Here is a 22,929-nt window from a genome sequence, read left to right as displayed (position 1 = left end):
TTTTGTTTTCTGCTATTTTTTCATTTGATTTCCAGGCGGTTGATTAGAGACTAAGTGCATGTTCTTAGGACTTTGTGGACTGAAGTGGCCAGTAAGGACTTGTTTTCTGGCTGATTTAAAAATGTGATAAGCATGAGATTTGATGGAAAGATGGAAAACTAGATTATAAACATGATTAATCATTTGCCGAGTTATAACTAGTATATATTTTACGAAAAAGGACAAAAATGTGCCAAAGGGCCATGCTACCTCGCACGGAGTAGGTGATCAGCTTACCTAATTCCCTATGGCTAACTAAAACCACATATCTATTTCTTATGGCAGCGGCTAGTATAAATATGAAGTTAGGAAACGTAACTCAGTTTTGCTAAAAAGTTGACCAGGGAAACAAAGAACTGTAATAAATGCCAAACAGACACATGGTGCTCCATCCCCTTGAACCAATGATGCCAGGAGGGTGGAGAGAGGAATGGTAGGCTGGCCTATCCCAGGGTAGGAGTAATTCTAGTGTACTCCTGTTAAGATGGATTTCTGAACTCTGTCCTGGAGGGGCAGAGGTTCAGAAGGCCAGCCTAGTTTCTTGGAACAGGGTAACCTCTGGACAAGCCAGACCAATCGGAGTAGCGATGGCGGCAGTCAAGACTAGGTCTCAAGAGGGGTGAGGGTGACTGAAAGCCCGCAATGAGCACACAAAGCAAGGACGCTTACAAATTACTCCATACAGGTGTTATATTAAAAATATAGGCACATTTATTACAAGGCCTTTGTAACATCGACCATAGTAAAGAATCACGGTAAAACTCCAATAAACCAATACATCACAAGCAATACAATATATATACAAGACCAAGGGGTCTAAAGAGTTAGAAGCACAAAATATGCAGACCACCTAGATGGGGAGAAAATCAGGCAGTGCAAGTAATCGTTACACCCAGTTCGACATCAGAGGCCACCTAACTAGAAGGAAGTCTGAGCCCTACGAAGAGTGGAGCCTTGTGCTCAAAAGTACCTGCACACGCGGGTGCCAACGGGCAAAGGAGAGTCTCTTCAGGGAGATCAGGCAGTTCAGAGAGGTGAACAAAACGATGAAGAACAGTTCCCCGCTACTCAAGCGCGGCCTCCACTTGTGGGCAGAAGCAGGGTGCGAGTGCGGAAAAGGGTTGCTGTTTACGACAGCGGTGGAGCGCCACAGGCTCCTGTGGGAGAGCGACCGGTTAGGGTATTGACTACTCACCGGTCCTCGATGCAGGTAGACCCAGGCTTCTCCAGTTCCGTTTCGGTACTGGCAGGTTCAGATGCGATCAGCAGGATGTCTCAACGCTGTGTAGATTCCGCGACAGCAGGAGTCACGGTCGAGGGTGTCCCAAAATGCAGCGAACACGTACAGGTTTGTTACCACAGCAGGACAACTCAGCAACCGCATGTATTCCTGTCCCAAAGCACACATCTCACTTCAGGCCTGGGAATGCCAAGTGTACAAATCGTGTGAGAGTGCCGAGGACTCGGGATTAGCACTAAGCCAGACGGCGGTGACAGAGCAAGGTTCCTGTGTAGGCTGGTCAGTCCACTGGATGGCCCAGTGACGCTTCCGAAGGCTTACGTACAGGATTTGGTGAAGATGCCGAGAATAGCTGTTCCCACTATTCTAAAGGGTTGAAGCGCCAGTACAGGCCTTCTCGTTCGATCAGAGGCAGAGGGGTCGCACAGGACGACAGCAGTGCAGGGTGCCAAACCTTCAGCGGGTCACCAGAGATTCCTCGACTCAGCTTCTTAGTTGCAGGATACTTGGCTCCTTATCCTTTGTTCGTGAGAACTCAGGAGATCGACATGGTAGTGGTGTTTCCAGCCTCCTCTTATCCAGAGTTCCCTTCGTGACGAAACGGAGAGGACCCAATGGGAGATCTGCTCACAAAACACTCACACCATACGTGGACCTATCACGGACCACGGTGGTCCCAGGCATTCAAGACACTCTAGACTCTCTGGCACCCAGGATGTGTATTGGGAACAGACATCCCAGCCCACATCCTGGAGGCACACACAAGGCATGCAGAAGCCCGCGAAAGCATTGTGTTTCGCGGGAAAGTGAATGACCAAATAAGGACTGCCCCGGGTCGGCTCGACCTGGGGGAAGGTGAAGGGGCAAGACGGTCAGTGGACAGGACAAAGAACCTCGTGGCATGGCCATTTTGGAGGCCAGGCCACCCATTTGCGCCAAACGCGGGAAGCACGGTTAACATGGTAAAAGGGGGTTCAAAACACAAAGAAACGATAGCTGCCACCAGTCTCGTCCGTGACACACTTGCACATTTCATGATAAGTCCAGCGAGAGTTTCTAGGGCCATTGGAATGACTAGAGACCCAAGAGTGCGGTAATGTAAGTTACGGTGCACTCTTGTTTCATGTTGCTCAAAAGCTGCAACATGAGGAAAGGACTAAGGGAAACAAAGTCTCCCGGTACTGACTGTCTTAAGGGCATGTCAGTTTCCCTGTAAGAATGGAGCCAAAGCCCAGAGGAGTGCGGCGGAAGGCTGCGCTTCTCTGGCAAAGTCTAGATCAGGGTGTAAAACAACAGCAAAAAGTTTGGGTGTTGCCACATGGAAGGAAAATTACCTACAATTATGAAATCTTTCCTAACACTCGCCCCTCCCAGACTAAGGATAGGGGGAACTAATCCACCCCTGGATGAGTTTCTTGTTCAGGTCAGTTAAACATTCTGGACAACCCATCAGCATTGCTATGTTGGACACCTGGCCTATGCTCAATAGTGAAGTCAAAGCCTTGCAGACTTATGGACCACCTAAGCAACTTTGGATTCTCTCCCTTCATGTTCATTAGCCACTTTAAGGGCTTATGGTCAGTTTGCACAGTGAAGTGGGTCCCATAGAGGTAGGTCCTCAGCTTCCGTAGGGCCCATACGACAGAGAAACATTCTTTCTCTACTGTGGACCATCTAAGCTCTCTGTCCTTAAGCTGGCGTCTAATGAAACCAATAGGGTGTTCCTTACCATTCTCATCTACTTACGATAGTACAGCTCCTATCCCAGTGTCAGAGGCATCTGTCTGCACAATAAAAGGTCTTTGGTAATCAGGGGCCCTGAGAACAGGGGCCTGGCACAAGGAGTCTTTTAAGCCGTTGAAGGCCTTCTCACACTCGTCGGTTCAAGTTACCTTCTTGGGTTTCTTCGGAGTGGTGAGAGCAGTCAGAGGGGTAGCTATGGTACCATAGTCTGCCATGAAGTTGCGGTAATACCCTGTGTGTCCTAAGAAGGCTCTCACTTGGGTCTGTGTAGTGGGGGTAGGCCAGTCTTGTACTGCAAGTACTTTACTGGGTAGAGGCTGTATCCTCCCTCCACCTATGTCATGTCCAAGGTAAACCACGGAGACTTGTCCAATCTGGCATTTACTAGCCTTTATGGTCAAGTGTGCTTTCTGAAGGGCCTGTAGTACAATTCCGAGGTGTTTCACATGGTCTTCCCAGGTGGCGCTGAAAACTGCAATATCATCCAGATATGCAAGACAGAATTCATCCAACCCGTTTAACACATGATTCACTAGCCTCTGAAAAGTGACAGGTGCATTCTTCAACCCAAACGGCATTACCCTGAACTGGTAAAGACCGTCTGGAGTTGAGAACGCTGTCTTCTCCTTGGCATGTTATGTTAGGGCTATTTGCCAATAGTCTGCAGTGAGGTCAAATGTGCTGAGATACTTGGAGGCACCCAAGGTATCTACCAGCTCATCTGTTCGAGGCAAGGGGTGTGCATCTGTCTTGGTGACAGCATTCAGAGCCCTGTAATCCACGCAGATCCTCAATTCAGAAGTACCTGCCTTTGGAACCAAACCCACAGGGCTGGACCAAGGTCTACTAGAGGGTTCAATCACCCCAAGATCTGACATTTTGTTGACCTCTGTCTTAATGTAAGACCGTACTTTGTCCAAAATTCTGTATCCTCTACATTTGGTAGGTACGCTGTCTCCTGTGTCTATGTTATGTTTGCACGAAGGTGTCAAACCAGGGGACTGCGAAAACAGGGGCGAAAATTGCCTAAGCAAACTTTTCACCTCAGCCTGCTGATCAGAAGTCAGGTGAGGGGCCACTCGGACACCCTCAAAGGAGCTATCTGAAGGACCGCTTTGGAACAGGTCGGAGAGAGGTTCAGACTCCTCTTCCTCAACATCTGAAGCCAGTAGCAGTGCTGCGATTTCGACTCTTGGGACGAAAGCCTTCAGCCTATTTACATGGAACACTTTTGGAGCCTGTCCAGGCCTTCCAAGGTCCTTGATGAGGGAAGCTTTCTGGTCATACCAATGTTTCACCAGGGCTTGCCCTGCCTTCAACTTGTCACTAGCCAGACCCATCAGAAGTACCATCCGTTTTCTGAGCCCTAACACATAGTCTACTACGTTGGTAGTGATAGGGGGAGTGGGCATCTCCCATCCCTCCTTGACTATGGCTAAGGGTCCCTGCACAGGGTGACCGAACAGCAGTTCAAAGGGGCTGAAGCCAACACCCTCCTGTGGTACCTCTCGGTAGGCAAACAGTAAGCATGTTAAAAGAAGATCCCATTTTCTTCTTTGGGGTTCTTCCAGAGCCCCAATCATACTATTTAACGTTCTGTTGAACTGTTCCACCAGACCATTGGTCTGGGGGTGGTATGCGGAAGAGAACTTGTAGGTGACCCCACATTCTTTCCACATAGCCTGCATGTACTTCGTCATAAAGTTGCTGCCTCGGTCAGACACAACTTCTTTAGGGAAGCCAACCCTAGTAAAGATGTAACGCTTTTGCAACTGACTTGGCAGTTACAGTTTATAATGGGATGTCCTCAGGATACCTGGTAGCATGGTCGACCATCACCAGGATAAACCTATTGCCTGAGGATGTTTGCGGGTCAAGGGGACCAACAATGTCGATGCCTACCCTTTCGAATGGTATTCCCACAACTGGGAGTGGTAACAATGGAGCTTGGATTGTTGAGCCACTCTTACCAGATAACTGGAAGGAGGCACAACTCCTGCAGTGACTTTCTACTTGCACCCCCATCTTGGGCCAGTAGAAGTGCATAGATAACCTTTGCTTGGTCCTCTTAATACCAAGGTGACCAGCAAGGGGCACTTCATGCGCCAACGTCAGGAGGAAGGGTCTTACAGCAAGGGAAACCACCATCCTCCTATGGTCTCCTTCTGTAGACTCTGTGGGCTCACTATACAGGAGTCCACCTTCCCAATAAATCCGATGCTTCCCAGGAGGTTCACCCTCAAGCTGGGAGCAGGCCTGCCTCCTTAGGCCTTCCAGAGATGGGCACTCACATTGGCCTTTACTGAGTTCTTCCCGGTCAGGACCATCTTCTACTAACAAGTCATTTAGTTCAGGATGGTCATTAGGGTCAAATACTTCAGGTATCGCCGCCTCATCGTCAGTTCCGGGCGATTGACCAACTTCCTCCACCGCAGTGGTAGGTGAGTTCGGGGGAATATTTTCTTTCCCTCGTTTTGGTTTTCTGACTCGTTTAGCCTTGGGTTTCCCCTTTGGCTGGGGCAGCTCACTGAGCTTGGTCAGTGCTGCCCTGGTTTGATACCTTGTGCAGGGTCTGTCGGCAGTGTCTCCCACGAGCCCTAACGCTCAGAGATCGTTGCCCAACAAGACCTTTCCTGGGACGTTCCTCTGAATGCTCACTGGAATCCTGACTGCTGTACCATTGATAGTAAGATTTACAGGTATTACTGGAAACATGCGAGGTGGGCCGTCAGCCAACTTAGTGGGCATCAGAGTAGCTCTGGCAACTTCCTCTGAGTCTGCCAAGGTAGAATCCACTACAGTTCGACTGCACCCACTATCCCTAAGAGCTGAAGTATCTACTCCATTGATCAGCACACTGTCTTTAAAGTAGTGCTTGGTATTATCTGGAATCCTAGCATAAGCCTCTGCGACTTTAGGCTACCAAGAACCCAGGTAAACTAAAACTACCTCAGCTTCTATGCCACTGGGGAAGGACTCTGAGGAGAAGGATGCTCCTGTAATCTCTTCTTCCTCGTAGGAGGAGAAGGCCAGATTAGCGGAGTGGACCCCCAAAGGTTTAACCTTACACCGGGGATCCCCCTTCACATGGTAAGTTGCTCCACAAGCAAAACAAGATCCATAGGGTCGGTTTACATAGGGAGGCTTATTATAACTAGAGTTCTGTTTTGGAGGCTGACCTCCACTACCCTGTGAGTTCTCTTGTGGCTTACCCTTATTTTTCTTTTTGTGGACCTTTTGGGAAGAAGATTTATCAGTTTCCCCACCCTCCTTATCTTTGGGCTTTTTCCCTTCCTCCTGCTTACCAGGCTGAGTCTTGTCCTTATGGGACACTCGATGTGACACCCACAAATCTGCTGCAATGGCAAGCTTCTTTGGATCTATCTCCTTAGAATCTGCCAAATGCTGCTTAAGCTCAGGGGAAGAAGACGCAAAAATATGTTCCAGCATGACAAGACTTATCACACCTAAAAGGGTAGAAACCTTATAACCTTCGACCCAGCCAGTCAAGCTTTTAAGGATTCGGTTACATAAGATACTCAAGTACCACCTTATTTTTTCTTATACTCTCAGAATCATTTTAAATATTGGGCAGGAGCCTTTCCAAACTTTAAAATGAGAGTTTGCTTCAACATAGCAAGATCGGCTCGCTCAGCCTTCGCCATTTCCATAATGGCACTGCAGCCACAATGGGGCAGTTTGCTGAGTAACCAGGCAATTTTATCAGCACTGTCAACTTGTTGAACTTCACATGCATACTCAAATGTATTCAGCCAGTCCATAATGTCATTCTTTTCCTCATACGCACTGAGCAGATCTTTTGGAAACCGTGGATGAGAGGAGGCCCCAGACCCATGTCCAGGACCCTTGGATCCATTGGCAACTTGAAGCTTGGCCAGTTCCAATTGGTGATCCCTGTCTTTCTGTTTTTCTGTCTGTTCGATTTTTAGTTTGGCCATATTGAACTCAAGCTCCTTCTGCCTAAACAGCAGTTCTTGCTTCTTGAATTCAAGGATGGCCTCCCCATCAGCACTGGCAGAGGAAACATTGGACATTTCATCCTCCCTGTCCTCATGGTCGCAGTAAACTAGTGCAGCGGCAGAACTGTCAGTTCTACCATCGAGAGCAGCCCCACCTCCTTCTGCACTGTCCTCGGAAGCTATAGCGGTAAGCTGAGCTTCTTGCCACGCCATGATTCTTTGGATCATTTCCATTTTTGTGCCTTGCGAGGAGACACCTCTTTCAGCACACATCTTTTTCAATGTTTCAGATTTAGAAGCATTTAAAGTTAACAAGGTACCTGTTTCCATACTGTTTGATAGGACTATGGCCTTTAAAGAGTTGTACTATGACAATTCACTACGTGTCCTGTTAGGAATAACTTGAAATTCCCTTACTCTTGCGCAACACTGATAACTTCATTCGTATCCCACCGCTGTACACCAATTTGTTAAGATGGATTTCTGAACTCTGTCCTGGAGGGGCATAGGTTCAGAAGGCCAGCCTAGTTTCTTGGAACAGGGTAAGCCTATGGAACCTATGGACAAGCCAGACCAATCAGGGTAGTGATGACGGTGGTTAAGACTAGGTCTCAAGAGGGGTGAGGGTGACTGAAAGCCCGCAAGGAGCACACAAAGCAAGGACACTTACAAATTACTCCAGACAGGTATTATATTAAAAATATAGACACATTTATTACAAGGCCTTTGTAACATCGACCATAGTAAAGAATCACAGTAAAACTCCAATAAACCAACACATCACAAGCAATACAATATATATACAAGACCAAGGGGTCTAAACAGTCAGAAGCATGAAATATGCAGACCACCTAGATGGGGAGGAAAACAGGCAGTGCAAGTAATCGTTACACCCAGTTCGACATCAGAGGCCACCTAACTAGAAGGAAGTCTGAGCCCTACGAAGAGTGGAGCCTTGTGCTCAAAAGTACCTGTACACGCGGGTGCAAACAGGCAAAGGAGAGTCTCTTCAGGGAGATCAGGCAATTCAGAGAGGTGAACAAAACGATGAAAAACAGTTCCCCGCTACTCAAGCGCGGCCTCCACTTATGGGCAGAAGCAGGGCGCGAGTGCGGAAAAGGGTTGCTGTTTACGACAGTGGTGGAGCGCCACAGGCTCCTGCGGGAGGGCGACCGTTTAGGGTATTGACTACTCACCGTTCCCCGATGCAGGCAGACCCAGGCTTCTCCAGTTCCATTTCGGTACTGGCAGGTTCAGATGCGATCAGCAGGATGTCTCAACGCCGTGTAGATTCCGCGACAGCGGGAGTCAGGGTCGAGGGTGTCCAAAAATGCAGCAAACACGCACAGGTTTGTTACCACAGCAGGGCAACTCGGCAACCGCATGTATTCCGGTCCCAAAGCACACGTCTCACTTCAGACCTGGGAATGCCAAGTGTACAAATCGTGTGAGAGTGCCGAGGACTCGGGATTAGCAGTAAGCAGATGGCAGTGACAGAGCAAGGTTCCTGTGTAGGCTGGTCAGTCCACTGGATGGCCCAGGGACGCTTCTGAAGGCTTACGTACAGGATTTGGTGAAGATGCCAAGAATAGTTGTTCCCACTATTGTAAAGGGTCGAAGCGCCAGTACAGGCCTTCTCGTTCGATCAGAGGCAGAGGGGTCTCACAGGACGGCAGCAGTGCAGGGTGCCAAACCTTCAGCAGGTCACCAGCGATTCCTTGACTCAGCTTCTTTGTTGCAGGATACTTGCCTCCTTATCCTTTGTTCGTGAGAACTCAGGAGATCGCCATGGTAGTGGTGTTTCCAGCCTCCTCTTATCCAGAGTTCCCTTCGTGCCAAAACGGAGAGGACCCAATGGGAGATCTGCTCACAAAACACTCACACCATACGTGGACCTATCATGGACCACAATGGTCCTAGGCATTCAAGACACTCTAGACTCTCTGGCACCCAGGATGTGCATAGGGAACAGACATCCCAGCCCACATCCTGGAGGCACACGCAAGGCATGCAGAAGTCCTAGAAAGCATTGTGTTTCGCGGGAAAGTGCATGACCAACTAAGGACTGCCCCATGTCGGCTCGACCTGGGGGAAGGTGAAGGGGCAAGACAGTCAGTGGACAGGACAAAAAACCTCGTGGCCCACCCATTTGGGCCAAACACGGGAAGCGCGGTTAACATGGCAAAAAGGGGTTCAAAACACAAAGAAACGATAGCTGCCATCAGTCCCGTCCGTGACACACTTGCACATTTCATGATAAGTCCAGCGAGAGTTTCTAGGGCCATTGGAATGACTAGAGACCCAAGAGCGCGATAATGTAAGTTACGGTGCACTCTTGTTTCATGTTGCTCAAAAGCTGCAACATGAGGAAAGGACTAAGGGAAACAAAATCTCCCGGTACCGACTGTCTTAAGGGCATGTCAGTTTCCCCGTAAGAATAGAGTGAAAGCCCAGATGAGTGCGGCGGAAGGCTGCGCTTCTCTGGCAAAGTCTAGATCAGGGTGTAAAACAACAGCAAAACGTTTGGGGTTGCCACATGGAAGGAAAATTACCTACAATTATGAAATCGTTCCTAATACTCCCCCTAGATTGCAAAGTGAATTATGTCATTTGGGCTAGATAAGGGGCGACTGTACTAGACAGAGGGACAAACACACACAAGAATTTGGGGAGACAGGAGAAGGAGGATGAGAGGAGGCAGATGAACCATCCAAAGGAGAGTGCAGAGACCAGACCCCTAGCCTAGCAGTCCAGAGTGACCTGAGATTCAGCTGGCCGCCCAGAATCCGATCCAGGAGAGTGCAGAGACCATATCCCCTGTCCTATCTCTCCAGAGTGTCCTGAGATCCAGCTGGCTTTCCAGAATCCTAAACCAAGGCTAACTCTGTAAGTAGCAAAGCAATTAACCCCAGCCCTAAATTGAAAATCCCATTGAAAGTCCCAAATTGCCAGTATAATTCATTTACCTTCCCATAGGAGAATCTGTATTAGCCTGTGTATGTTAGTGTATTCCTTTGATAAATCTTCAGGTTGTCTGTTTAAGTCCTAAGAATCATGTTTGAAATAACTCGTTTAATTCCCCCATTGAAATTTGCGTTCAGAATTGTTGCCATTCGAAATCAACAATCTTGTGGAATGTTTTTATTAATTATAGTCATTAAAGTATTGCTTCAATAGGATTAGTCTCCTTGTCACTGAAAACCGATTTTTTCTGTGTATTGTGTGAAATCCCCATGAATTCCTATCTGCATCGATACTATTGAAAACCCCAAACCGTAATCCCATTGAGAGCAATCCCTTTTGCCTAGAATCCATCTGCCATGTGCGTCTGTCTTTGTCTTTGAAACCCAGTTTCCGATTTTGAAAGCTAAACCCTTTCCTTACCTACCTGTCATTGTAAAACCTGTGTAAAACGAATTTCTATTTGCCGTTTGTATTTTTTCCGTTTGCATTTGCTTTCTCCCCAAAATCGATTTTCCTACCTCATTTCCAAGTTGTTCTGTCTACTGATTAGCAGTCTCTAAGCTTCCATATCTCCTCAAGTGTAGCAACACAAATGTCCCTTTATTCTGGCCCCTAGCAGTTGTGAGTAGCTGTGCGAGTAATAAGCAAAATCTGATTCGGCCGTTTTGCTCCAAAAACAGGTTTTCATTTCTTTTTCTCACTTCCCATCTTGGGGTGGTTGGCTTTATTCCAAAACTATTTTTTTCTCTCTATCCTTACTCCATGCCACTACCTTCCATTCAAAGGAATTAAGTTAGCTGAGGTTTGTGGGTGAGTGTTGCAGGGGGGGTGCTAAACCTTGATGCTATCACTTGATTAAAAAGCACTCTTTTTCCTGTTGTGCCATTAAATATCCATGTAAACTGTGCTAGGATATCTGAACCAACTCTGTAGGAAGCATTGAATTTGTGTTTTCACATATTACTGACTGTTGTATTTTGAATATTTTTTCCTTTTTCATTAAATAATAAATTAATAAATATCTTATTGATACACACCAGCCTGGTTCCTAGTCCATTGTGACAAGGGGTGTTTGTGAAGGTTGGGGCGAGATGGGTTGGCCTACTCAAATAAAATAACCTGTGGTTTATTAAAAATAAAAAGCGCTTTATTGAACATCACATTCAGTGTCGGGGAAGGAGTGCCTGACTGGAGTGTGCCGTGTAATAAAACTGTGATAGGGTTAAGAGGCGACTGAGAGTTCCCCCCAAGAAGTAGGCACGTGGGGGAGGGGCAGATTGAGGGGTCAGACCGGCTAGATGGTGTTAGCATGAAAAAGGGAAGTGCAAAGAAGGGTATGGGAAGTGGGGCAAAGATGCAGATGCCCCTGATTCATAAGGGACGTGGAGTACACAGTATGTGCCCTGGCCCCAGATGGATAAGAATAATTTGAGGCCCTCCCACAGCTCACAGCAAGAGCAAGCAAATGGATATACAAATTTGAAAAGCAAACAGCAGGGGTGCCCCTGGTAATAGAGATTATCAAGCACTTGATGGTTGCTATAATTGGGGACCAGCTGGGGATGTGTGGGTTAAAGCTGGGTATCCAGGGATAACCCTGGGGGTGATGAACATGATGGAGCATTATTTAACAGAATCAGAGCACAAGTGGAGGATGCATTACAGGGGGCTTTCCGGCATACCCCGATATACATTTCCTGATGCAGTGTACAATGGGTGATGATGAGGATCCAGCTAAATTCATTCTCAAATTACAAGATATGTGGAGACCTGAAACGGGATGACGGTGAGATCGTTCAATATTGTTCTTCTGTTTTATTGTAAAGAGAGGCTTGCCAAAGGAAGTGCAGAAGGCTTTAGATAAGATTGTGGGTTTTGAGTCAAAGGGGTGGCCGGAGATACAGAGTATAATAGTGCACCATTACAAAAGAATAAAGGAGCGTGATAGGGAAGCAGCCCAAAGGTGCCAATCGAAGGAAGCCAAACTGGTAAAAAAGAAATTGACAAAAGTTCTCCTGCAGGCACCTGTGTCGATGCTAGTACAGGTGGAGGGGATAGAGAGCACCCAGCAGGCCGTGAGTACCACTATTGTTATGCTTTGGGCCGAAGGAGGACAACAACAGTAGGGTGGGGGCAACAGAATCCTGGCCCACAGAGGCAACAATAAGGACCACAGCGAGGAAGAGGGGGATTCTGAGGAGCAAGAGGGGGAGGATATGGACCCAGAGGGGGTGGGTTTGGACCATCACAATGTTGGCATTGTTTAAGGTGGGGCATTTTCTAATGGAATGCAGGAGCAGGCCTGCAATGAGATATATTTATGGGTCACAGCAGAAGGGCCATGGGCCCCAAGGGCTATTTTATCTGCAACAAGGTCTAGGGTATCAAAACCAAGGGTATCCACAGGGGCAACACCAAACATATAATCAGCAGCCTTAAGTAGCTGACATGCATGTGCAGCATACACCACAGCAGCATTAGGTTGGTGCTGCTCTTGTGAGCAGGCTACCAAATGGGGCTACCACTCCTTGTGGAGGAACAGCAGTGATGGGGGTAACCCCTTCTCGTTCCTTAGAGAAAGCACATATCCTGATTAGTACAGCTCACAGAGAACACTTGTGTTTCTGTTTTTGTCATAGAGGATCCTTTGGTGGGGTGGAGATAGGAAACAAATAGTTCATATGTATGGTGGACTCGGGTGCAACTAAATCAAGTATCATGGAGGGAAAGTTTCCCTTATCAGGAAAATATCTTGACGTGCAGGTTATTCTCTGGGGATATTCCAAGGTTCCATACACTGAGGAGCTTGATGTAAAGGTTGGAGGGAGGGCAGTGCAGGTGCTCATACTATATTCTGGAAGTTCCCCTTTTAATTTTCTGGCCACGGACCTGCTCAACAAATTAAACATGACAATATAATTTACAGATCATGTTCTAGTTTGCTCCAAGTCTGGGATGTGCGCTATAAGAGTGATGTTGATAATAGATACAATGCCAAGGGAGGTGGTGGTCCGCAGGGCCCCAGTGAACCATGACATGTTCATTTATGTTATCATTGTACTCGTGGAGCCGATCCTCAGATTGCTAAACAGTGTTGGCAAGTGCCCACAGATTTCATCTTTCGTCCAGCAGTGTCACCTGAGGTGGTGGCGGGAATGATATTGTTGCTGGATTTACAGGGATTGTTTGTCTCTGGCAAGAGGGTTGTGAGTTAGGAATCGACAGGGACGGGTGTGAGTGGCGCACAGTGCTCTGTATTGATCCAACAGTACAGCTAAAGGAAGTGACGGATGACGAGTTGTTTGAGAATAATGGTAAAGATGGGGAGATAATGTTAGAGATTTGTATCCCATGTGACATAATGATACAGTACCGAAGGGTGAGATGCCCCCTGAAGGAAGTATTAACACCACCCCCATTTCTTGATGAAGATTTACAACACATGCCTTCATAGTTGTGGACTACAAATCCACGTGATGTAGGATTACTGAAAGATGTGACCCCTGTGCCTATAACACTTTGCAGTGCTGCCCAAGGTAACAAAATATCCATTATCGAAGGAGGCGGAGGAGGGCATTAGAAAGACAATGCAGGCCTTACTGGACCAAGGGATCATTGTGCCATCGACGTCTCCATGTAACACAGCGATATACCGTGCCAAGAATTCAACAGGGGGCAATTGGAGAATGATTCAGGACTTACATCCCCTCAATGACGTGGTACAGAAAGAATTTCCAGTCGTACCGAATCCTGTGACAATATTATGCAGTATCCCCAAAGAAGCCACATACTTCGTGGAAGTGGATTTATAATGTATTCTTCTCAATTCCACTCCATAATGAGTCATAGTACCTCACAATATTTACATAGGAATAGATGCGGATTGAACATACTAGGTTACCTCAGGGGTACTGTGAGAGCCTGTGTATTTTAAACAGGATATTGCATGCTGATTTAGGGAACATTCAGGTGCCCAGTATGATTATACAGTACATGGACAATTTGTTAGTGTGTAGCGACAGTGAGCAACACTGCTGCAAGGATTCCATTACGCTCTTCTGATTGCTGGCCTACAAGGGGTACAAAGTTGATAATGCCAAGTTACAATATTGCCAACCAAAGGTGCTTTCTCTATGGCAGTTCATATCAGTGAATGGAATAAAGGATATTACCACATAGGGCAGTGTCAGTATGCACCACCCACAGACCTGCCTCAGTTAAAGAAAAGCAGATGGTTCTGGGGCTTTGTAACTACTGTAGGGAATGGATCGTATATTACTCGGCCGTAAGCCATTGCCCTATTATAGTGACACTCTGGATGCAGTAATGTAAGGATAGTTCATGTGAGAACAAGCTTTAGCAACTGCTGCTTTTGCAATAGAGAAAGATTCTACAATTGTGATGGGGTGCTCAGTTACATTGTATGTGGAGCACTCTATGTTTGCCATTCTAGAAAGGTCAAAATCTACTCTGACTACACAGAGATCTTCGGTGTACGAGATTATTATTTCAAAGCCCCATATTCATATGGTTAGATGTAAAACAGTGAATCCAGCTACCTTTTTAACAGTTATGCCCATTGCTGAAGATCCAACAATGCATGGCTGTACCCAATACAAAGAGAGGAGGATGATATCCCCAAAGCAAAAGATTGTGCATTGATGAATGGTGAGGTACTCTTCATTGATGGGCCGTCCACAATTGATCAGGAGGATGGGCAAAGACATACAGGGGCAGCAGTGGTACGACTTGAGGAAGGGAAGTATGAGACAGTGGCCTTGAAAAGATTGCCCATGCACTATTCTGCACATGCGCCAGAACTCATAGAACTCATTGAAGCATTGAGAGCATCTAAAGTGTGCCATGCCACAATATATTCAGACTCAGTGTAAGTCACAACAACTGTGCACACCGATGTATCCCACTTGAAGAGAAGGGGATTTCGCCAGGCGGATGGATCTCCAGTGCAGCATGCAGCACTCCCAGAAATACTAATAGAAGCATGATCCTAGCCATCTGTTGGTGCGGTTTTCAAGTGCACTGCCCACACTAACGGGACAGACGAAATATCAATGGGGAAAGCAGCCGCCGATGTGGCAGCAAAAGTGACAGCGTATCTGCCAAACAAAACACCCACTGAGTATGTTGTGACTGCCTCACCAGCAGGCGAACATTCAGCACCTTACACAGCATTGCCATCTACCAGATTATTGAGTTATAAGGAAGGGCACGTGAAAGAGTGAAAGAGTTGTGGTTGCGGAGAGGTTGCAAGCAATCCCCAACAGATCTGTTATGTAGGCAAGAGAGCACTGGGAAGATAGTAATGCCCCAGGAGCTGCTAGCAGTGGCCTTTGAACAGTTACATTACCCATCCCACATTTCAAAGCAACACATAGCAGCAGATATACAGGAGGATTGGTTTATACTAAACATCCAGGAGAGCATTACAGAAATGTGTATACATTGCACCACATGTCAGAGTTTCGGTGTTTCAGTACAGGGATGACACTACGAAAATTACAGGGCACCTTACCCTTTCCTACTGGGCCGGCCTGTGAATTACACATTGATTACACTAATATGGGTGAGCAGTGTAATGGCTCTATGTTTCTCATGGTAGTGGTTTGCCCTTTTTCAAGGTGGTTGGAGGCAGGGCTGTGCACACATCCGGATGCCAAATGAGCTGCTAAACTTTTGGTACATGAGGTTTTCCCTTGGTGGGGTGTGTGCAAGGTTTTAAGGTCAGACAATAGCATCCATTTTTTCAATGCACTATTCCAGAATGCCACAGCACTACCCAGCATTAATCACTGAATGTGTTCAATTTACCACCCACAGGCCAACAGTGTTGTGGATAGGATCAATGGGCTCATCGAAGTAAATTATCCAAACTGTGTACCATATCAAGGCCCTCTTCAGTTTATGTACAGAGCACAGTAAAGACCACCATTTGTCATCTCATGAAGTGGTCACTGGTCGGCGTATACACACTCCTATATCCCCTATAAGAAGGGCTTCAGAAACACATAGGGCAGCAGTGGTGCTAGGCGATGAGTTCAAAGATTATTTGACCACACTAACTAGGGCAATTAGCATTATCTTGTGTGTTTGTGTTCTCATTTCAGGAGAGAAGGTGATGGACTTGACCGATGTAAATAATTTTTTTAAGTAGGACCCCAAGATGCACAAATGAGAAAATAAGGACCTATGTTTATTATTGTGGGTTGACCATTATCACAGTTCTCTGTGTGATATGGAAGGTACTATTTGGACTGTATTGGGGGGAGGCTGTCATAGGGGCAGGTCCTATAAAGGGGAGGAATGGGATTGTATATTATTCAAATGGGACAGTATATTTACATGTTAATAATATTGGCTGAGTTACATATATTAGTAATAGTATGAATACCAATAATAATAATCTAAATGAATATAGGAGTGGCAATAGTGCCGATACAAGTGTTAGTGATGATGTTATTTCAATAACACTGTTAAAGCTGCCATCCCTGAGAGCATGTATAGAATAATGAAAAGAGAAGCACAAAGAAAGTATGATACATATCAGGGCTGGGTTTGAATGTGATTAAGGATATCCGTCATCCCAAGTTAACCAACTCATGGTAGTCTGACATGAGTGGTGTATGAAAAAAGGTTGTGAATGGAAGCTCTTATGTGTGTTCACTCATTCCGCACATGTCAGGGGCTCCCAGGGTGTTAGTGCTACAAGCAGTCCTAATTATAGAGGCACAGTGCCTAGTTTGTTGTGTGCTATGTAGGGTCTAAGGAACGTTCCAGGCACATAATGTGCAACTGCAAATGATGGGTCCAGATCTTGTACAGTGCAGCTTTGATTAAAAAAATATCAAGTAGGTGGAGCTCCCTATCTGATGGTGACAGGGCATAAACATGTTAATAACAAATGGCAGGACAAGACATTACCTTGCTTGGCAGAAGGACTGGTAACTTACAGCAAGGAAAAAATAACACAGATGGACAATTTCTGTGCACAAATCCTTTGATAAATAGGGCTCCTAGCTAAACCCTGATCTAACCAGGTGGGTTAGCAATAGCAAGTGATCAGGGTGCCCGAACCTAGTATACACACTCCAAATAATTTCTTCATTCATATGACATATGACATTCTCTAAGGTTGGGTAAAATGAATTTTGGTGTTCGGCAAATGCTTTGATGCAAACATACGTTTCAAAACAGATTTATAATAGGACATACATTGGTTGTAATGTGATGTACATTTGTTATGCTCAAAACTGATCACCATGATCCCGGCATGCTATAAGGGACAGTTCATGTTTTTTTTTTTTAAATGTAGGCCCAGACCAAAATGCTGGGAAAAATATAATTGCATCATGTTAAGATACTGTTTTTTTCATTAATGTATGTCCTGTTACAAATCTGTTTCAAATCTTATGTATGCATTAAAGCATTTGGCAAAAAACTAAATTAATTTTCCCAACCTTAGAGAATGTCATATGTCATATGAATTACGAATTTATTTGTAGTGTTTATACTACGTTCAGTCACCCTCTGCACAAATCTTGACAGAGCATATCACAAAGCTGACGTGGATTGGTGCGGGTGCACAAGGAAGAAGAATATAGACCTGTTTCTGCAGCAAGGGTACAGTCTTTGTCGGCTCGAGTGACCGTTGCAAGAAGACTCTCCTGATCTCAGAAATGAAGAAGAGAACAGCAGCGATGATGGATTACTACTAGTTCTGTGGCCAACAAACTTACTTCTACCTCCCACCATCATGGAGTGGCTGATGTTCGGTGGCCAAATTGCACTCAGCGCTATTAGTGATCCCAGAAGAACATCTAAAGGGGAGCACTGCCTGTCAAGGAGTCAACTAGTGTCCTCAGAGTCAAAAAGGAAGATAATGGCCCGTGGTCCACAGAAGAGCTCCACATCCTGCCAGGAAAAGGACAGTTCAAACAATCAAAGAGGATGAAAAGATCGAATTACATATACAAAGACTCTTCTGCATTGCTTGCTGAAATGCTAGAAGAATACAGGCTCTTCAGCTCAGCAGAATCCTGTTTTGCATCTTTACTTTTGCAGGGCATGCAGGGCATAGCAAGTGCCAACTGGTTGCAGATCGTGAAATGGGAGCTTGTTAAATGTGACCAAGTTTGAGTTGCGTGCATTGAGACTTTTGATAATTCAAAACTGATATGTGGTGGACATGTTAACAGCAATGGAAGGAGGGGTTTGCAAAAAATGTGGTGATTCCTGCTGCACATTTGTACATCCAGAGGATGCAGAAAATGCATCATTATCCCACAGCATTGCAGCTGTTCATGGTTTGGGTTTTTGCATGAAGAAGGAGGGAGGAGTACAGGACAGTGACTGGTTTACCTTGGCATTCAAATGGTCCCCGTCGTGGCTCAGAGCGATCGTGAAGATGTTGCTGCCCATCATCGTGTTCATCCTTGTTATTTTGTGTACCTGTCAACTGGGCCTTCAATGTTGTGCGACTGCAGCACCCAATAACACAAGAATGATGGTATCAATTGGGATTTCAAAAGCAGCTTGCGAGACAAAAGATATTGAAGTGCTAAATAATATCCCACAAATTGGCCCTATGTAGGAAATACCCCCAATCCCGTATGGAGATGAAGTTGATCATCTATGCCACACTATGATTTCTCCACCCCCTGATCTAGAAAATTACACAGAGATTTGGGTGGACCTGGCAGGGGAGAGGGATGCTTCTATATGACTTGCTCACCCGAAGAGTATGAGCATAGGGGGAGAGTTTGTGGTCAGTGTGTAGGTCCTGGGTGCCAATAAAGGTAAATCAGCCATATGTGGAAGCAGAGAGGAGGGGAAGGGAGTGCAGAGGTATAACAGAGTTAATTACTGTAGAATTAATGAAAATGAGGAATGTTGAGAAGGGGGCAGCCCCGTCTCATCCCCTTAGCACTTTACAGTAAGACTATATGCATTTGAAGCACTATGATGGGCCAGGGGGCATGGTGAAAAGACCACCTCCCAATAGTGGCTTCTGACCCTGTTTTACTTTGCTGGCCTGCAGCTGGTGTGTGCAGTCCCTGGGGTGTAGTGCTTTGTTTGTGTCTGGCTTTCCCCCAGTCCCGTCTTCCCCTCTTGCAATTAGTTGGAATTGTCAGGTGTGTCTCTGTCTTGCTGCCTGCAGCCATTTCTACTTGCCTTCAGGACTGCAATCTCAAAGGATATGGTAGGGAAACCACTTGGGAAGCAGCTTTATGGGCAAGTTGATGTTTAGTGGGTAGTTGTGCATTGATTATAATCTGTTTTTGGCTTGTTTCATGCACTCTAGTGGAGGGGTTTGAGTGTTTTTTTCACTCGTTTTGTTGACCAGTTTGTGCCACTCTGGTGGATTTCTCTTATGTTTTAGTGGCTTCTGACCCTGTATTTCTATGCTGGCCTGCATCTAGAGTGTGCTGTCCCTGGGGTGTAGTCCTTTGTTTATGTCTGGCTTTCCCCCAGTACCGCCCTCCCTCTTGAAATTGGTTGGAATAGTTAGTTGTGTCTCTGCCTTGCGCCCTGCAGCCATTTCCATTTGCCTTGTGGACTAAAATCTCGAAGGATCTGGTAAAGAAACAACTTGGGAAGCAGCTTTAGGGGAAGGTTGATGATCAGTGAGTAGTTGTACATTGATTCTAATCTGTTTTTGTCCTGTTTCATGTACTCTAGTGGAGGGGTATGAGCGTTTTTTCCAATCATTTTTGTTGTCCAGTTTGTGCTTTTCTGGTGGGTTTCTCTTATGTTTTTGTGGCTGCTGGTGCTGTTTTTCTGTGTTGGCCTGCATCTAGAGTATGCAGCCCCTGGGATGTATTCCTTTGTTTGTGGCTGGATTTCCCCCAGTCTCGCCCTCCCCTCTTGTAATTGGTTGGAATAGTCAAGTGTGTCTCTGCCTTGTGTCCTGCAGCCATTTCCACTTGCCTTCTGGACTGCAATCTCGAACGATATAGTAGAGAAACAACTTGGGAAGCAGCTTTAGGGGCTGGTTGATGCTCAGTGAGTAGTCATACATTTATTCTAATCCATTTTTGGGCTGTTTCATGTACTCTAATGGAGGGGTTTGAGTGTTTTTTTCCAATCATTTTTGTTGACCAGTTTGTGCTATTCTGGTGGGTTTCTCTCATGTTTTTATGCTTCTGACCTTGTTTTTCTATTTTGTGTGCTGGCCTGCATCTAGAGTGTGCAGTCCCTGGGGTGTAGTCCTTTGTTTGTGCTTGGCTTTCTCCCAGTCCCATCCACCTCCGCTGATTGGTATGTCCACCTGGTCATAATTGACCTTCCCAGGGCAGCCCTCTGCCCATGCAGCCCCTGCGGTTAAGGGCTCCAAGGCAAAGGGCAGCTCCCACAGAGGTGGCCCCAGATTGGGTCTGCAGGTGTCAGCAAGGGAGGCCAGTGGCCAGCTGTCAACCAGCATCAACCATCAAGGTAGGTCTGATCTGGGTGAGGTGTAGAGCAAACACTCTACTCCAGAAACCCTGCCATTCTACCTGCCCTCAGACCATAGCAGACCAGGATATTAACACTAACCTGCTTAACAACTAGATAAAATTGTGAACACTAGCCTGCATCACATCTAGATAGGATTGTAAATGTTAGCAAGTGCCACACAGAACTGTGAATGTTAGCAAGTGCCACACTTAGAACTGTAAATGTTAGCAAGTGCCACACTTAGAACTGTGAATGTTAGCGCAAGTGCCACACTTATAACTGTGAATGGTAGCAAATGCCACACTTAGAACTGTGAATGTTAGCAACTGCCACACTTAGATAAAATTGTGAACATTAGCCTGCACCACATCTAGATAGGATTGTGAAGTTTATCAAGTGCCACACTTAGAACTGTGAATATTAGTATGTGCCACATTTATATAAAATTGTGAACATTAGACTGCATCGCATCTGGATAGGATTGTGAAGGTTAGCAAGCGCCACACTTAGATAGAATTGTGAATGTTAGCAAGTGCCACACTTAGATAGAATTGTGAACATTAGTCTGCGCCGGACACAGACAGAATTGTGAAAGATAGCAAGTACCACATTTAGTTAGAATTGTGAACATTAACCTGCGTCGTATCTGGATAGGATTGTGAATCTTAGCAAGTGCCACACTTGGATAGAATTGCAAATGTTAGCAAGTGCCACACTTGAATAGAATTGTGAATGTTAGCAAGTGTCACACTTGGATAGAATTGTGAACATTAGCCTGCATCACATCTAGACAGGATTGTGAATGTTGGCCAGTGCCACATCTAGATAGAATAGCGAATATTAGCCATTGCCACATCCAGACTGCATTGTGAATATTAGCAATGCCACATTTAGATATAATTGTGAATGCTAGCTTGCTTCACATCTAGACAGGATTTTGAAGGTGGGCCAGTGCCACATTTGGATACAATTGGGAATATTGGCGTGTTTCATGTATAGACAGGATTGTGAATATTAGCCAGTGCCAGATCTAGAAAGAAATGCAGAGATATTCACGTGGCACAATTAGAAAGAATGTGGATATTTAGCACATATCATTTCTAGATAGCGAGGCCAAAAAACAGCTCACTAATAGTTCCAGTCCTCTGCATACACCTCTCAAACTCTAACAAAACACAACCACAACCCTAAAGCACAACAAACCGCACAAACCTCACTACACAGCAACAACAAAACAAACCACACATAGCTTCGCACAACAGCACACAATGGCTACCGACCGGAAAGCACCCCATAGCTCAGCGAATTGTGTTAACTGAACTGAAGCTGCCAACTGCACATCACTGCTCTCTTGCACTTATCCCGCTCGTTCCCACTAACTCACCCCCACACCCTTTCCTTTTCAGATCAGCCAGAGCGCATGGGGACCACTCTGTTGGTGATAGTGCACGGTACAAATATCCTTTAACATTAACATTAAACATTAACCTGTTATCTCACACTGGCCAAAGCATGACCCAGCCCATCCCCAGGAGACCACGAGTTATAGCCCATATAACTGACTAAACCTTGAGATTCCAGAATTCCATGGCTCCAGGTGCCCTTTGACCATCAACCCCAAAGCAACACGTCCTGAATTGTTCAAAGAGGACCGACAGGGCCCATTGTTGAGCAACAATCATATGATTTGTATTGCAAAGTGCTGGTAGGGATAGGGTGGAGACCTTGAAGCCGGATGGCGTGGAAGGGAGTGGTGAAATGTGTGTGTGATGGTTAGAGTGTCCAGAACCTCCTTTGTGTCCATCTTAAGGCCTGCTAGGTGCACAGTATAGTGATAAAAAAGTATACTGGCAGAAGTGTAGTTAATTTGTTCTTTGACCTTGGATGTGAGAAGAAGATGATCACTGCAGCAACCGTGTGATGGAATACGGACGGACTGGGCTGGAACCAATGACCTGGCATCTTTTACGGAGCAGGCGGATCATGTATAGGCGCACAGCAACCAGCTGTGCATGTTTTTACTGTATCTATTGAGTCATCTATGACAATGTTTTCTTTTATAAGATTCTGCTTGTACAACTTTCCGGCAGAACGTTCTAAGCAGCAGGGTTCTTTGCTGTTGCTCTCAACTGCATGTGAGATTAAAACTTGTTATCCTTACAAGATCGACTTGGGCCTTTCTTCCTAGCAGGTTGTATTCTCTCTGGGTGAGCGTTTAGGGGTGTGCCTTCACTACATAAACCAGAGACATCAGCTTCACATAATAGTTTGTCTCTTTAAAGCTCATCTTCTGGCAGCCGACAGTTTGTAAATAAATCCAGTACAAACTATGTATTTTGTATGTACAGTAGTGATGGTCATCTCTATCTAGTGGCTGACGTGCACACTACTTAGTTCAATGTTATCCCATGAGAAACCTCCAGAAATGAAGCATTGTGTGAGTTAGTGTGTCACAACTTCCTGCCGACACCAGAACCTAATAGAATATTTGCGAGAAGAAGCTTTGAGTAC

This window comes from Ambystoma mexicanum, chromosome 4p, assembly GCF_040938575.1.
Source record: "Ambystoma mexicanum isolate Mex_15411 chromosome 4p, UKY_AmexF1_1, whole genome shotgun sequence".
NCBI lineage: Eukaryota > Metazoa > Chordata > Amphibia > Caudata > Ambystomatidae > Ambystoma > Ambystoma mexicanum.
This window is presented reverse-complemented; position numbering follows the sequence as displayed.